Source organism: Poecilia mexicana, unplaced genomic scaffold (assembly GCF_051168715.1).
Source record: "Poecilia mexicana isolate PSO_F unplaced genomic scaffold, ASM5116871v1 scaffold_16, whole genome shotgun sequence".
In the NCBI taxonomy this organism is placed as follows: domain Eukaryota; kingdom Metazoa; phylum Chordata; class Actinopteri; order Cyprinodontiformes; family Poeciliidae; genus Poecilia; species Poecilia mexicana.
This window is the reverse complement of record NW_028263385.1, coordinates 17,413,505-17,430,584: the sequence shown is the minus strand read 5'-3', so window position 1 is coordinate 17,430,584 and position 17,080 is coordinate 17,413,505. Positions and strand designations below refer to the sequence as shown.

Genomic DNA, 17,080 nt, shown 5'->3' with positions numbered 1-17,080 from the left:
ATCCTCCATCTCAGCCTCTTTACTGTGTGTTTATGAATCACCCCTTTGTGAGATCGCCTGTTTACTCTTACCACCGTAGCATAAAGTGACACTCTACCCAAAACATTTGCAATGGAGATTTTATTTAAGAAAAGCTGCCTGGAAAGAAAAGCAAGACCAGTTAATGTCCTTCTATCAGTTTAGTTGCGTTTTGTTGCCCTCTCCTAGTCATTTTTGAGTAAATGAGATTTTTTCCCCCCTGTTGCATTAAGCATGTTGCAGAAAAAAAACATACCACACCATACAATACCAACTTTATTTATAAAGCACTTTAAAACAACTACAGCTGATATAAAGTGCTGTCATTAAAACACAACATAACAATTGAAAAAAAATAAAAACTCTTACAGTTTAAACTCAAACAAACATACAATTTAAAACTAGATACCACTGGAGTTGAAAGCCAAGTAAAATAGATGGATTTTAACACGAGGTTTAAAAGTGGACGGTGAAGGGGCCTCTCTGACCTGCAAAGGCAAGTCGTTCCATAACTTAGGACCCAGGACAGAGAAAGCCATGTCCCCTCTGAGCTTCCTTCTGGATCTCGGTACCTCCAAGAGCAGCAGATCTGCGGAGCTGAGAGACCGATAGGGTATGTATGGGTGAAGAAGTTCAGAGAGGTAAGCCGGGGCAAGATTATGCAGTGATTTAAAAACAAACATAAGAATTTTAAAATGAATCCTAAAATACACAGGCAGAGGCAGCCAGTGAAGTGAGGCCAGGACAGGGGTCACATGCTCCCTCTTTCGAGTTCCTGTCAAAAGTCGTGCAGCAGCATTTTGTACCAGCTGCAGACGTGAGAGCAGCGACTGACTGACTCCCAGATATAGTGAGTTACAGTAATCCAGTCAAGTCGAAATAAAAGCGTGGATCACTGTTTCAAAATGCTGCCTGGAAAGAAAAGATTTCTCTGATGCCAATCGCCTTAAATGATAAAAGCTGGACTTAACCACGGCTCTGATTTGGCTGTCCAAATCAGGCTGTCCAATTTGAAATCACTGTCCACCTTAAAACCAAGATCTGTAATAACAGGTTTAAAATAAACCTCCAAGGGTCCCAGGTCAACAGAGGAGGACTCACAGGAGCCACTGGGTCCAAACACCATCACCTCTGTTTTCTTTTCATTAAAATTTAAAAAGTTCAAGGCCTACCAAGCTTTAATATCACCTAGACATGCCAGGAGATCCTTGATGGAATGGACATCCTTCTGCTTCAGGACCAAATAAATCTGGCAATCGTCAGCATAACAATGAAATGAAATCTCATGTTTCCTGAGGACAGAAGCCAGAGGCAGTAAATACAGAGAAAAAAGCAGTGGCCCCAGAATTGAGCCCTGTGGGACAACATATGGAACTGAAGCAGCAGATGATTGTCACTAATTTTCACTGAAAATGTTCTGTCCTCCAGGTAAGAACAGTGTCACCAATACCTACAATATGCTGTAATCGTGATATTAAAATGTTGTGGTCTACGGCAGCAGTTAGGTCAAGTAAAATCAGAACAACATGATTACCAGAATCACATGCAAGAAGGATGTCATTTAAAACTCTTATTAAAGCAGATTCTGTGCTGTGAAGAGTTTTAAAGCCTGACTAAAAAAACTCCAGAATGCCATTCTCATCTAAAAACTGTTTCAGCTGACGGTATACAATTTTTTCTAAAACCTTAGAAAGAAAAGGCAGCTTCGAAATAGGCCGATAATTAGCCAGAACAGTAGGATCAAGGCCAGGTTTTTTAAGCAGTGGCTGCACTACTGCATGTATAAAACTAACAGGGACCACACCTGAGGTCAGACTTCTATTTATAATTGCATGAACAGGCTGCCCTATGCTAGATAAAATATCTTTAAAAATAACAAATAAATAATAATAAAAGTAGCAGAGAGAACATGATACCATGGTTATGAATAGATCCCTATTCATTTCCATGAAGCCATCTCATTTGGAATAAATGGCAAATACCCACAGTGATACTACAGCTGGGTTGATGTAAATATCCATACAGGTCAGCCTGTGTCCAGTTTGAGTGAAAAGAGGCGCGCGGGATCTGTGCTGAGGTAAACTTAACCCAGCTACTGCAGCGCGCTTTAAATGCATAAACTATAAACCTATAAACCTAAAAAAAAAATTTTTTTTAAATTATTATTTTCCTGAAAACATAAACAAGAAAGGCTTAGCTTGGCGGTGGCGCTAGTAAAGGATGACGGGCCGCCAGGCCTATAATACACAGGGGGAAACCCTGATCAGGCAGTCAGAGCGCTGTGGGAGACAGCACAGCTGTGAATACGGAGAGAATACTGCATTTAAAGGCGCAGTGCGATATCGCTCTGCATCGCCTATCCTGACCAGGAGCAAATCCTTTTTTGATTCCAAAAGAAAACTGAACAAAGCAGATTCACACTGAATGATGGAAACCTGCGATTCGGAGAAACAATGGTTCAATTCACTCACAGGGTTCCAGCTCCAGGGTGCACAATGAAACGTGAAACTACTCACTGTGTAATGAAGCTGACAGAGCAGTTTTTAACCTGTAATGAACAGCCTGTACTTTAGTTCAAGCTGTGATATTCTATACTTGTTACAGACTAGTTCCATGATCTGCTGGTAGAAGTTTTAAATCAATAGGATAATATTTGAGGAAAATAAAGAGGGGATGCATATTTTGGCAGGCTGGAAATGCATATTGCCAAAAAATGCATCCCTGTGCTAGCTTGGAGAAATAAAGAGCTGAAAGGATTTCATCTTTTCTACGTAATGACACTTGTTCTCTGAGCTAATGCTATAATTTTTATATCAACAGGTCCATAAATATTTTCAGGCTCATAAATTAAAATTCATTCCCTCCTACGTTAACAGACTAGAAAGTTAAGCATGATATAAAATGTTCTACATAATGGGCCTCTGTTTTTGTAATGCTTTTAAGCTATTATGGTATCAAAAGACAAAGCAGAGAATTTCAAACCATTTGCGGAGAATGTTTTCAACAGACACGGACTGAAAAAAGTTTGACTCATGTGTCAATAAAGGTGTAAAAACCGTATTTATTTCAAGTAATTTGCAAAATAAAACCCACCATTTTAGGGATTACATGGTTAAGAAAGTTGTCACTCATGCACTGAATTACTTTGTGGAGGTGTTGACTGAGGTGTCGCAAATATGAGACAACGCTGTGACCAAAGTCTGCAATATAGTGATATGATATTCAGGAACAATCCGATTCTTCTGGACGAATCTTTACTGATTAAATTTATTTCAGCTGTAAGTATTTCATATCTAGGTGTTTTATGGGAATGTGGATCTTTCCGATCAATTTGAGAAGCAATTTTGATAGGTAAAACTTAATGTTTTTGTGTCACGTAGCGCAGGGTGCTGGTCTTGACTTGGTCTCGTGTTCGATGGTCTTGACTTACTGCTACTGGCTCCTCGGTTGCATGTCCTCCCCCACCCACCTTCTTTCCATCCCCTTTCTGTTGGATTTCTTTAAAAATAAATGCCACTAGTGGCAAAAAAAGTGAAGTTCATGCTATGTTGGGACAGGAGACAAGAAATTATGATGCATAGAATCACATATCTAAGTCCAAACTATGTTACAGAGAGTAAACATAATAAAAACATGCTTTATCTGTGGCATTGTTCATTAAAATGTCACATTTCTAATGTATTAAAATTAAATATAATCGGTTCACTTAATGATATTGTATTAGGGATTAGGTAATGCATTCACTAAGTACTTTTACTTTTAATACTTAAGTATTTTTTAAAGCCAGTACTTTTTTACTTTTACTTAAGTACAAATAATGTGGTAGTTTTACTTTTACTTGAGTACATTTTTATCTGTGTATTTGTACTTTTACTTAAGTAAATTTTTTGAGTACTTTCTCCACCACTGATTTCCGTCTGTGGACTCTGACACCTCTGGGATCACACAGATTCTCTCATCAGGGAAAGATTGAATATTTTCTTTCCAGAGCGACTCAAACACACAAAGGGAAACTTTCCTCAACCTAAATGTGTGGATGCTGAAACCTTTCAGTTTTCTTTAAAGCCTTAATGCCATCATTATCAGACTAAATAAAAAATGTTTTTTGAAAAGTATTTTTAGGCACTTTCTTCAAAACTCAGTGGAAGTTTAGCTTTAGCTTTCGTACAATGAGTTAAAAATGTCCAGATACTTTGTCGCTCCTCCCTGGGGTTTAGTCAGTTAGTCCAGTTTTTCCTATCAGGTTTTCTTCAGGGGGTTCCTGAGGTGTTTGTAAGCCATGTTTGATATGCAGTTCCTCCAACAGGCTCTAAATCTACCCTAGAGGGTTTTTTCTTTAACATACAACACCAGTAACCATTTGAAGTACTTTTGAGGCCTTTATTTTTAAAACACAAGCCTAGAGGATGTGGACAGAAGCCCAGGCATGTTGGCATATGCCCGGGAACCATGGACCTGACATGTGCACGCCTCCTTCTGGCCCTCTGTCATGCACAGTTCTCCTTCAAGCATGGACCCATCAATCCCTTCAGGTGTAGGCGACTGCTCCAAGGTGTGGACCTCCTTCAAGTGTGGGTGAGTGGCTCCTCTCCAAGTATTGAGCCAGAACCTCCCACAGCAGTGCATCTGGCTCACATCTCCACTTGTCTCACACGTCGGCCATGTGGAACGGAAGCCCCTCGTCCAAATAGACCAAAGTCCTCATCTGACCTTAGGAGCCTCCCATTCTGGTACCTTAATGGAAACACAGACAGCAGTCACAGGAGAGGATTGGAGTACAGTGAATTAATTGAAATTTTTATCAGTGAGGAAGATAACTGAATTTTTATAGGGAGAAACTTCCTGCAAAACTGGACTTGGGATAACGGCCCGTCTCCTAGAAACACCTGATCGCTTTGGTCGTCCTTCATTGAAAACCTTGAATCGCTCTTAGTCTGATCCCTCCCCAGTGGCAACCTGTCCTGGGAAGCCTCACTACTGGCTGAAGCCCAAGACAAAATCTCCATCTGGGTCATTGGGATACTCAAACCCCTCCACCACGTTAAGGTGGCGATTCTGCGGAGGGGTCACCAGCAGATCGCGATGGATGTTTAATCCAAGGGATCCCCCATCCTGAGCAAGCAAAAGGCAACAGTGGAGAGGAAAACTCCCTTTAAAAGGAGAAACCTCCAGCAGAACCAGGCTCAGGATGAGCAGCCATCTGCCGAGGCTGGCTGGCTTCAAGAGGGAAAAAATAAAAAAACAAACAAAATCATGTCAGCAAACCTCTGAAAGAAGAAAGACAGATTTAGTAACAATATTAGTTTACATTACACATGTTAAAAAAGGGACAAAAAGGAAAGTAGTGCTGCTGCACTGTTTACAGAGTTTATGTTTGAATATATTAATGCTCTCAGACAGTTTGTGTTAAATGTAACAACAGTTTATGTAAAAGTGTCAGTGTTTTCATTTTAAATGGTGCAAAAAAAAAAAAAAAAAACTTAAATTCATAACATGGAATTGTAGAGGTTGCCAATCCATCCCAGGGCAACACAGTGACACAGGACAAACCACCATGCAGCACACACTCACAAGTAAGGAGAATTTGAACGGGCAAACTAGCAGTCATGGTTTTACTGTGGGAGGAAGCCGGAATACCCGGAGAGAACCCACGCATGACACTTTTACTATTGCTGAACCTCGTTGCTGAAAGGCAACAGTGCTATCAAGTGCGCCACTGTGCAGCCCTTATTCTCAATCCATTAGAACAAAACCTAGACTATTACAGTATAAATGGATGATGAGAATATACATCACTTTTTCCTCCCCTTTAATATCTTTTACCCCTTTCCTCCTTGTTGTCATCTTCATTCAGCAAGTGCGCCATGGACTCTAAAGTTATAAAGGCAGGTGTATTTGGGATTACCCCAGTTGCTCTTTACCTTTAGATTTACGTGTGTGAAGGAGCCAACGTTTTCAGCCTGCAAGCCAAGAGAGATACAACTTAGGGAGGTTAGATTGATAATCCATAGTTACAAATAGACAACAGAAACAAAGAAGATCCGTCTTAAAGTGCAAAGAAGCCTAGTTCAACTGGTCTTGCTGTAAATATATTTTGCATAGATTTTCTTGAGATAGCAAGGCAAATATACTGATATTTTGCTAACCAGAAAACAAAATGTTATGTAGTAACACTGATTTTATTCTTTATCAAGAGACAACAAAATGATTGATTTGTGATAAGTGTTGTGACTTTTTACACATATATGTTAAAATGCACTTGGCTACATTTAAGAGATAAATGTTACCTCTCCTCATCAAGACCACACAGATGTGCTTCCACTTAAACACTTCTTAAATATTCCTAGCAGAAAACAGCAGAGTACTAGTGAAATCGAAAAAGACCGATAAAACTAAAACTCCCAAGTTTTTCCTATTGCTCTAAAAATTCCCAAAAGTCCATTTTTAAATCAAAATTTAAGGGAAAATTCAAGTTCTCACTTCAGAAGTGTTTTTATTCTTTGTAACTAAAAAAACAACAAAAACAGTTATTCTTTGGGGAATGTATTGATCTAATTTTTGTATGCATGGCAGTGCTCTCGGCAAAAATGTAAGTAGTTTCTTGTCCCTTGCATGCTGACGGGACGCTCCTCTCTTGAGAATATTCGCTGTTTCCCCTCCAGTCAAATTATTTTCCAGATGTTCAAAGGAATCGGAAGGAGGATCCATCAGTAAAAATAACTCTGCATCAGTCTTCTGTGATTCCTCCACTGTACTTCCTGCAGGATGACTCTGTGGTCCATCTGTGTTTTTCTTGGACAGAAGAGACTTCTTTGTCGCCAACCTTGTCACAAGGCAGTCTTCCACAAGTATTAGCGTCCCCTCCTGCAACTACTGAAGACGCTCTGCAGTGGTGGTTTCACAAAACTACTTCACATCCATCAAGCTGGAATCAGTCCTAGGGCTTCCTCTTTAATTATGATCCAGGGAAACTTTCATGTTAAATGTTCACAGCTTTGTTTCTTTTCATGTGAGGTTGTGATGATAGGAGTGCACTTTTCTTCTGATGTAATGATCCCTCACACAAATGGTAAACGGGCTGAATTCATACTGGCCACTGTGCTTTTCACTATTCATTCAGTTGCAACTAACCCAAGTTGACAAAACATATGTGACAAAGGAGGAAGATGGCTGCCACAATCGCCTCTACCATTTTTTTTTTTGGAAGATTAATTGATGTAATAGTTCATTCTCACATGCTGAAACACAATTTAGAGCAACGTGATTTGTGTTGAAGACCTTCTTTCAGTTTGCCAAAAGCCATTTCAGGATATGTTTTTTTTTGTTTTACATACAAATTGAGTGTGCCCAAACCTTGCACTGCAACGTGCTGGTTAGAGTCAATGGCAACCCTTCGAAGAAAACTTGCAAAGGTATCATTATTTTTGCAACAAAATTAAGGATGCTGAATGTAAAGCAGTCAGGCAGAGGCAAAATTAAAACCTGTAAATCACAGCATATTTACGCGTAAGAAAACCAACATAAGACAAATTTGACAATGTTTAGCTCCACTAAAACATGCATTCATTGATCCCAAAGAAAAAAATAAATGTTCCTGTTACCTATATCATCCAAACGTCTTCAAAGAGTCATTGTGCATATAGTGATGCTGTGGGCAGAAAAGATCAAAGCAATTTTCCCATTTATTCTGTAAAATTCATATTTTGGCTCAGTTTCAGCATTCGCCCTTCTAGTTATAGTGAATCTGATTAACTGTAAATAAAGTTTGAGTATTTAGGAATAATCCCCTATGCATACGGGGTGCTTTGGGGGCACAGGGGTTAAGCACAACCCACGTAGGGAGGCATGTCTTTCCCCTTCTCTCATTATCCACTTTCCTGTCAATTCACTAACAAATAAGGGCCACTTTAAGACCTTTTTGAAAAAAGGAGGAATAACGCTCATATTACTGAGCATGTATGAGCTGCGGTCTAACTGTAACAGGAGAGAGAAGAGTTGCCTCTGTTGAGACCACATGGAAGCTGCTGGGTGAGAGAAGGAAAACAGGGCTGGGCCGACGTCGCAGAGGCCATTTCAGTCGGTCACGGTTAAACTCAGCTCCTCACTCTAAACGTGGCATTTGTGACAATGGATGCAACACATAACCTCATTGCAAGCTGTGTTTGCTCCGTCATGACATAATGTTACCGAGTAAAAACAGAATGTGTTTACTCAAAATGGTTTCCTATAACCCATCCTCCAAATCTCATGTGAACATCTCCGAGTACTATGATTAAAAGCCAACAATAACTTTGCTTCCTGGCTCCTCATTCTGCTCTTTTTTTTTTCTCCTTTTGCACAATCTGGTGCGTGTCTGATTCATTTGGTTCATGTGCTCAAACCAACCCTACCGAGTTCCTTCAGCGGCTGTGTTCCTCCTCCACAAATCACTCCCACCCGATCCTTTAGTTGCCTAAACTATGTTCTGGAGATGTGCGTAAGCAGTGGCTTGCTATTTTCAGCTGAATGAAAAGAGTCTTGGCACTCAGGATGAAATCTGTTTTGTTCTGCTGAATTTGGCTCTCGCCACTCAGAGAGTACATAAAACAGAGTTAAAGAAGCCAGTCTAATGGCATCCTAGTGTAAAACCACAGCTAGTATTTGACTGGGAATTATTACTTTAAAAAAAAAATGACAATGTCAAAATGTCAAGGTTTGTGGTTTGCTGACGTTTGTCTGTAGGGTATTCGCAGAAAACAATAAAAGGACTAATAATCATTCTTCTGTTAAAGGTTTATTAGAATACTGCAGATCCACTCCTCCACATCAGGCTTTATTTGCTCAACTACAGTATGAATCATTTTTGCACTAATACGTGTTTTGCAAGATTCAGTCCCTGAGGTAAGAAATACATCATTATGTGAAGATTACATCATTTTTGAGGCCTCAGTAAGTGCGGCAACTTCTTGAAATCAACAGAGAATACTGACAAAGCTACTGCTTATTGTTAAAAAAAAGAAGAAAAAAAAGAAGCTACACACTCTTACATATGTCAGGTTGCTTCTTGACATCACAAGTTTTCACAATAGTACACAAAACCCAAAGTTTACAAACAAACTTTCTATTTGTTTGAAACTGTTAAAAGTAGATTCAGTTTTCATGAATATAATTGGAGCACAATTTCAACAAAGGAAGGTGATTTCGGTATCACCTGCCTACAGGATTTGCTGTCCCTTTGCTCTTTTCATTAACTACTGAATTCACTGGCTTTCAATAGGTTCTTTCAGAGTGTCATGCTACAGCACCATTGAGCTGCAGCCACGTTGCCGCCCATCCTTCCTAATGGGGACTGGAGGCTGTGGAGCTGCCTCTTGTTTCCATGGCAGTAACTGCTTTCACATTCTCCCCACATAGTGTGGAGTATGCAGTGGCAGAGATAGACCTGCACTCAGACAGGAGCGATCTGAGGTTATTTACCCCTCAGATCGTCGACCACAAGCCCCCCCACCTAAGCCCACAACACACACCAAACTCTCTATTATCATTTTTTATTACACAGTAAAAAATGCTGGGTTATTTTCATAACCCAATTTCTGGGTTGAAGCTGTTGGGTCATAGGTTGGGTTAGTTTGACCAAATATTGGGTCAAAATTCATAACTCATGAGTTGGGTCAGAAATTTATCGGAAGTCTACATCTTGCACACTTCTGTTGGGCCAGGAGTTGGGTGGGTAGATTTACCCAAACGGTTGGGTTAAAGATGAAACTTGGAAGAAGCCACGCCCCTCTTCACAAGCCTCCATTTTCAACATGACTGTGAACATTGCATAATGGACTTCTCCTCTACTTTGAAATAAGACATGGTAAGTAAAAAGAAGATAAAGTTTCAACGTTTATAGAATTTTATACATAAATTGAATTTATTTCAAACATGTTTGATATTTATTTTTATGGTTATTTAAAATGTTTATTACGGTAGGTTCCTCTGACAAAGAGCTTCGGTGTTGCTACAATACGGATGTTGGGGAAAAAATAGATGAAGGGGAAGGGCACAATTTGTCAAGTAAATTAAATTCAGTTTTTAATATAACCTCAATCATATTTGTTCGTAACTTAACATAGTCAAATTTTTAAAAATCGATTTAGTTTTAAAAGAAAAGGTAGTTGACGGTTTGTCCCCTGATTTTTGCAATATGCGCGCGCATCCTTAGCGGGCTGAGGCTACGTGTTCGAACACCAGCAGTAATGGCGGAGGAGAGCGAGCAGAGCTTTAATAATGTGGGTATATTATGCTTTTTGAAAATAAAATAACTTTTGCAAAGTTATTAGGCGATAAATTAGTTGTGTAAACCTGAATTATGCGCTCGGTTTATTAACATATAGCTTAATTACAAACATGCTCGGACGTGTTCGCACTTATCGCTCCCCTCCAGCCGCCGGCTCGTCTCGCCCTCTGTCAGTTGACCGGGCGGAGCGGCTCGTTAAGCCGAGAGAGAACGACCGTCTCCCGGCACATTGCTTTCAAACTCCCGCTGGTTTTAGGCAACGAATTAAAAGCAAAACTAAGACAATATCTAATGTTAATGTTTGCTCATTTTATTATTATTGTTACTACGGTATTAATTACAAATACATTTATTTAAAGTTGGTGCTGAAAGTTATTCAGCACTAAGTTTGTGTTAAGTTTTACTTCTAAATTAAATTATATGTCATTTTATTTTATTAAGTGCTATATTTATTTTTAGGAACATAAAATTACTCTGAACATTTGAAATTGCTGGCTAATTACAAGTTATTTGCAGTGGTGACAGCTATAAGATTTAATTCAGTCATTAAAGTTTGATTTGTGATTTTGTCTTTTCTGATAGATTTTGTAATTTTACATCCAGGATCTTCAGGAGAATTAAGCGAAACCCAAACTCATTGTTCTCAACGAAGACCTTCTGCATGACCAAGAACATGAGTCTGCTCCCTCAAGGTATTGAAGCTCAGAAGAAATGTTCTCTAAAATGTTGTCATGCTTTTTAGTTACTGTAACATTTTAACACTAACTTATGTTTGATACAGAAGATGATGTAGTCCTGCAGCTGCTGCCAGTACCCCTTCCTGCTCCACCTTACTAATTTGGGAGAAGTTTCAGATCCATCAACCTGGAAATTCAGATGTTTTCATTGATATCCAGCCTGTAAGTCAACCTTCATCTCTGAATAATGCTCAGATTGTTTAAGTGCATCACATTCAATAGTGAGGTTTTGTGTTAAACTAGAATCAGTCAGAAATTAGTTTTTGAGAATGTAGCCCTTTACCTTTAAATTCACTAAAGGCCTGTTTTTGTGCTTCTCTCTCTTGTTCTCAACGAAGATCTTTTGTATGGCCAAGAAGAGAAAGGAGCGGCCGTCTTCTCAACAACATGAATTTTCTCCCTTAAGGTATTGAAGCTCAAGAGATGTTTATAAACTGTTAACATTTAACATTTTAACACAAGCTTATGTTTCCCATGCAGACAAGATGATGTAGCCCTGCAGCTGCTGCCAGTGCTCCTCCCTACTTACACATTTGGGAGAAGAGTTTCAGATCCATCAACCTGGAAGTTCAGAGGGTTTCATTGATATCCAGCCTGTAAGTCAACATTCATCTCTGAATCATGCTCAAATTGTTTGCTGTTTATATAAGTTCATCACTAATGGCCTGTTATTTTCTGTCTTCTCTCTCCATCAGGTTGGGACAAACCTGGTGGTGCATCTACAAAATGTGACAACCTGTATGTCCTCATGCAGGGAGACAGGCAAAATGCTAAAGTGTCGTTAAAAATGCTCCTTGTTTAATGGCTGAAAGGTTTACTTGTAGTTTGCTTTAAAACAGACTTTTTTTCATTAAATGTTTTCTAATATGGAGTAACAGATACTTCTGGAGTTGTAGCCAAATGAATTGAAGTGATTTAACTACTTATGTTTTGTAACTTTTGTAAATGAAATCTGCTGGCTCTATATATGTATCATGTGGAAATAAAAGAAGCTTTAAATTCATATGTCTTTTCCTGTTTTTATATAGTGAAATTTAAAATAATTTTTTTTAACCCAACTATAGTGGTATAATAACCCTTGTGTTGGGTTATGAATTTCAACCCAATTTTGGGTCAGTTTAACCAATTTAAACAAGTCAATTTAACCCAACGTTTGGTTAGTTGCCATGACCCAATGTGCTGGGTCAAACCCTCAACCCAACCCAGTTGGGTTAAAACAACCCAGCGTTGGGTCGGTCCATATTTGACCCAGCGCTGGGTTACGTATTGGGTTATTTTTAACCCAGCAGTTTTTACTGTGTAATGTGTGTCTCTCCCTGAATGCTCTTTTGTCTTGACGTTTGTTCTAAAGTGGCATTTTCACATATCAGAAGTTGTTTTCTCTCTCTCACAAACTGTACATAGCTTTCAAGTTTATTAGATAGCTAATTATTTAGTTGGGTAAATACATAGGTGTAAATAAGTAGAGACCACATTTGGACCTAAGAACAATATGGCACTATGTTCGCAAGAAGCGCTCAGCTAATTTTGATCAAACTTGTTTATTTACTATAACATATTATTTTATTCTTATCATTATTAAATAAGGAAATACAAAAAATACAGTATGCTTAAAAAGCACCTAAATTTACTTTAATCTACTTCTGGAAAATATGCCAATCCACTATAATTTCAGAATATAGAAGTGTCACATTGTCCCACAGTGGGAAACAGCAGCAAGTTGAGGTAAGTAGGAGCACGTATGTTTATAACAAAATTAAAATAAAAATAAGAATAAAAACTGCGCACCAGGGAAAAATTCCCAACATATATATATATGTATAAAAATAGTATGGTACCATTGCTAAAAATAGCATACTCAGACAAAAGGAAATGTGGAGTTGCGTAGGACTGGAAAAAGACAGAAAAATTTACAAAATGAGCATGTATGCATATTTGCATAAAAACCCAACTGGAGTGTGCAAACAACAGCATGAATGTAAACACTTATTGAGCCTCTTGGGGCAGCGATGGTCATAAAGTCTGACAGGTGCTGGGAGGAAGGATCTGCAGTAATGATTCTTTGTGCGCCTAGGATACATCAGTCTGTTATGCTAGCTTAGTTAAGCTAAGGAATATTTACATTAGCTGATGTTTTCTGTTATCTGAGGAGTGGATGACAAACTACAATCTCATTATTCAGATATAACTGCTCATTGTTATTTATATATTTTTATTTTTTACAATATCGGTTATGTTTTATTACTATAATACAATTATACACACATATACAAACAGCTTAGCCCCATAATATTTATATAATTTATTTTGTAATATGTCTGAAGGTTTATGTGGATGTGGTTAATACAGACATGTAAGAGGTGTATGCTGCCCTGTGAAGCCTTCTGCAACCAAGGCTCTAGTTTAATTGGAAACAAAAAAAAAAAAAACTAAATGGCTGATTTGGTTCTAAATAAGTGATTGATCTACATACCTTCTATCAGAAATAGTTAAAAAGAAGCCTTATCATATTTCACGTACTGTTTTGCACAAGTACATATCTGTGTTTATTTTGCTTATCTAAAATGCAGCAGCTGAGTCATTCTTAACATGACACTTCAGCCAAAATCTATGCAAAGACATTGCAAACTGATTTTGAAAAGCTTTGTTTTGTTTTGTCCCTGCAAAAGAAGCATATCTATGAAACTATTTTTCTGAAACAGCCATTGCACATGCTCTCCTGTCCCATGTGCATGGGGATCAGTGTTTCATGTCTGGACATGTCTCCTGCAGTGTTAGTGGCCCAATTTATTTTGTGCAAGTGGTGATAAGGAAGCAGTGTGCACAGAGCCACAAAATATGCTTGGAGAACTGTCGGTGTGACTCACAGTGATTTCAAGGTAATATTCTCCATATCTTTGGATTTATATTAGGCTTTGGCAAAGCATTTCTGCGACTCTTTACAGTTATTATGAACTTGTGTTTATGGTTGCAGTGCAGTTGACAATCTTGTAGTGACATAAACTGCTGCTGCTAAAAGTTGTTTTAGTTTTCATAGTTGATTGTTTTTTTTAGACAGCATCTTTCCAAAAACATAAAAATGTGAAAGGATAAAGATTACACGTATACAGCCACTTTTGGTTTTTAAATGGAAGCATAATTAGACATTTAATTGATGAAAAAGTCCACTTCTCCTTCCCTCTTACTCCTACTAGCCCAGTGCTGTTCAGGGTTGTTTTTGTCTAGTATTTGTAAAATGACACAAGTCTTGTTATGAATTTTCACGGCCCTCTCATTTTGTTTGCACCACAATGTGGAATGTAGCACTTGCTGGAAAGTCTGCAGTTGACTGGGCTCAAAATTAAAAAAAGAATACATTCATCTGGGCCAACAAAACTCCTCAGTCTGGTTGGACGACAGCAAACACTATAAGTAAAGATGTAAGCATGGACGTTTTTCTCGGTGCTGAAGTCTTTGATTGAGCTTCAAACAAGTGAGAGAGTTCTGTCCTCCATTCGGCTTCACTGCTCATCTTCTTCATAGAGCCAACTCTTTGCTGTCTTAAACTCAAACTAGGTTGTTTTTTTTTTTGGCTCTCCTCTGCTCACACCAAACGACATTTATGTCCACCTACAATGTGTTATTTGAGACACTTGAGAGTGACCACATATTTACGCAGCAGGGTGATGTGGAGGTGCTTTCAATTCTCTAAATGTTGGGTATAGCTCTGAACAGTCTTTTTGTTTTAAAGCGACTTGGCAGCTTTTTTTTTTTTCTTTTTTCTTGAAGAAATATGAGTCACAGGAGAAAATGAAGCTGCAGCTGCTTGGCAGCGAAAACACCCTGGACATTTTTTGTCAAGTTGAACAGCTGAGGAAACACAGTATGAGCAATTATTATGAGGGTCTACATCTGTGTGCCAGTACTATGGACATTTGTGCTTCACCTCCGAGCAGCTCCTACAAAACAGTTGTTTTACACAGTAATTTAGAATATCTTACAAAACATAATTTATTTTACTAAGTCAAACTCATATAGGATGTAGATTAATTGCTTCAAATATTTATGTCTGCTGATTTTTTATTAATTATGGCTTAAAGTGAATAAAAAAGCCTGTTTTCTGGAAAAATTTTATATTTCACAAGACCAATGAATTTAGGAATTTTAATACAGAAATATTATGTTATGGCCTTGTTATGACATACAATCATAGGGGAAACTGTTGACATGACAGGTTGTCACTGACCACAAAAGGTCATTAAAATAAGAAGCCGGCTATTGGCAGAGTGCTGTATCCAGTCATACGAATAAAAAGTTGAGTGGAAGAACAAAATTGGTAGCACAAGCAATGGGGATAACAACACCATTTAGAGGATTGTGAAACACTTGGAGGTTTGAACTGCAGCTGGAGGCAGAACCACATTCACACTCGAGTCAGAGTTTAAGCTCAAGCCTTAAACTCTGACTCGAGTCACAAAAGCAAAAGTCAACAGCCTATACTTAGACTTGTCCCCTTCAGACTCAGTTATTGACCCCTGGTCTGAGAATTGAGTCCTATTAACAGGTTTTATTTTGTGTAGTGAAGACTGAAAGCAAACCGGTATGTGAGCTACAGTGCCACCAACAGATAGCTGCAGTTTCATTTAAATCCACATTCGACCAATGGCTACAACTTTCAATACTGAAGTAAGACACAGAAGTGCTGTTCGTGGCAGTGCAGTGGCAGACCTTGAGAAGCACTGCTATAGAGGCCTGTTCACCGCACTATGCAGTATCTAATATGTTGGCAGGAAATTAAAGACATAGAATGCCACACAGAAGGAGCTGGTATAGAATGCAGAGACATCTGTGTACAATACAAACTAGAGACTCCTAAGCCAAAGTAGGAATTACGACCAAAGTAGTGAAAAATAACCGAGCTAAGACACCGTGTGACTTCTAGAGACAAACTAGCAAAATGGTAATGGCCATCCAACTGGACATTGTAACCACTGATGATAAGCAGCAGAGTACAGTCGCTGGGATCGACTAGGCTATACCAAACAAAGAAACATAAGGAGAAAGGAACATGAGACAGTAGCCAGAGAAAGCCTGCTAGGTGAAGACGAGAGGAGGGAGGTGGCTAAAAGAAGAGTTTTATCAAATGGCTAACTTGCCTCCTGAGCATGTTGTCATATATCTGTTAATGAACTGATCATTTCTGTCAAGTATTTTAATGGCAGACACACGTCTAAAAGTTGCATGAATCCAACTCTCAGAGGCTGGAGTTTGAGTTCCCCGTTGTAGTCCATTAAATCATTTTCTATCCCTGTGGGGGGTGGGAGGCTTGTTCCTGTCTCCAGTGGTGAATGGGCAACACATGGTGGGTTACCCTAGATAGGTTGCCAGTCAATCACAGAACAAGACACAGACACAGAAGGCGAAGAACCATGTATAAATCACCAATGCAAGAATAGTTTTTATAAATCTTTTTGCAGTTGCTTCTTCTGTCAATGTTTTCCTTCAGGAGAATGAGACGGCTGTTGATCTCAATGTAGTCAGATGACAGTCGGTGAGGTGCCCATCCGAGACCTTGCTGTGTGAGTAGCTTGAGATAATCAAGGAGAAAAGCATTGGATTGGGAGGGGAGAGGTGTAACCACCATTTTCTCCATTCGCTGAAGGAAATACCTTTGGGGGAAAGATTCCTGTAGCTTTAAGACATTGGGTGGTTTTTTTGAAACCCTCCGTAGCTGAGAAAAAAAAAAAAAAGCTTTGGTAGGGCACACTTGTACATGGAAGATTACAGAGAGATTTGCCTCAGTGGGAAAAAAATATATATTTGAAAAAGGACGCGAGCGAGCATTACACTTAGAACATTTTAATCCTATGCATGCATGCATGTGTACTGTCTGGGCTTGCACATGTCAATGCGAATCTCCCACAGTAGCTCACATTCATGCAGCCCGTCTGTCTGAGCAAAGCATTTCAGTCTCCAGCTCTCAGTCTCTCTCTCCTCTCGCAGTCTGTTGCTCCCTCCGCCCCTTGCTTCTCAGTGTGAGCGTAGTCTGGGCGCCGAGCCAAGTGGAGTGTGTTTTTTTGAA

The 17,080-nt window shown here is 39.0% G+C and overlaps 1 long non-coding RNA gene across 4 annotated transcripts; it reads left to right on the top strand.

Moving 5' to 3' along the window:
* Positions 1–9,567: 9,567 nt before the first annotated feature.
* Positions 9,568–12,022, top strand: LOC148155044 (uncharacterized). 4 transcript variants are annotated; one of them, XR_015765694.1, is made up of 6 exons: positions 9,568–9,859; positions 10,865–10,974; positions 11,064–11,181; positions 11,358–11,425; positions 11,500–11,615; positions 11,715–12,022. It is a non-coding gene; the product is annotated as an uncharacterized LOC148155044 (long non-coding RNA). The 4 variants fall into 4 exon arrangements; XR_015765693.1 differs by having other exon boundaries at positions 9,570–9,859; positions 10,886–10,974; XR_015765695.1 differs by lacking the exon at positions 9,568–9,859 and adding an exon at positions 9,880–10,274.
* Positions 12,023–17,080: the final 5,058 nt, after the last annotated feature.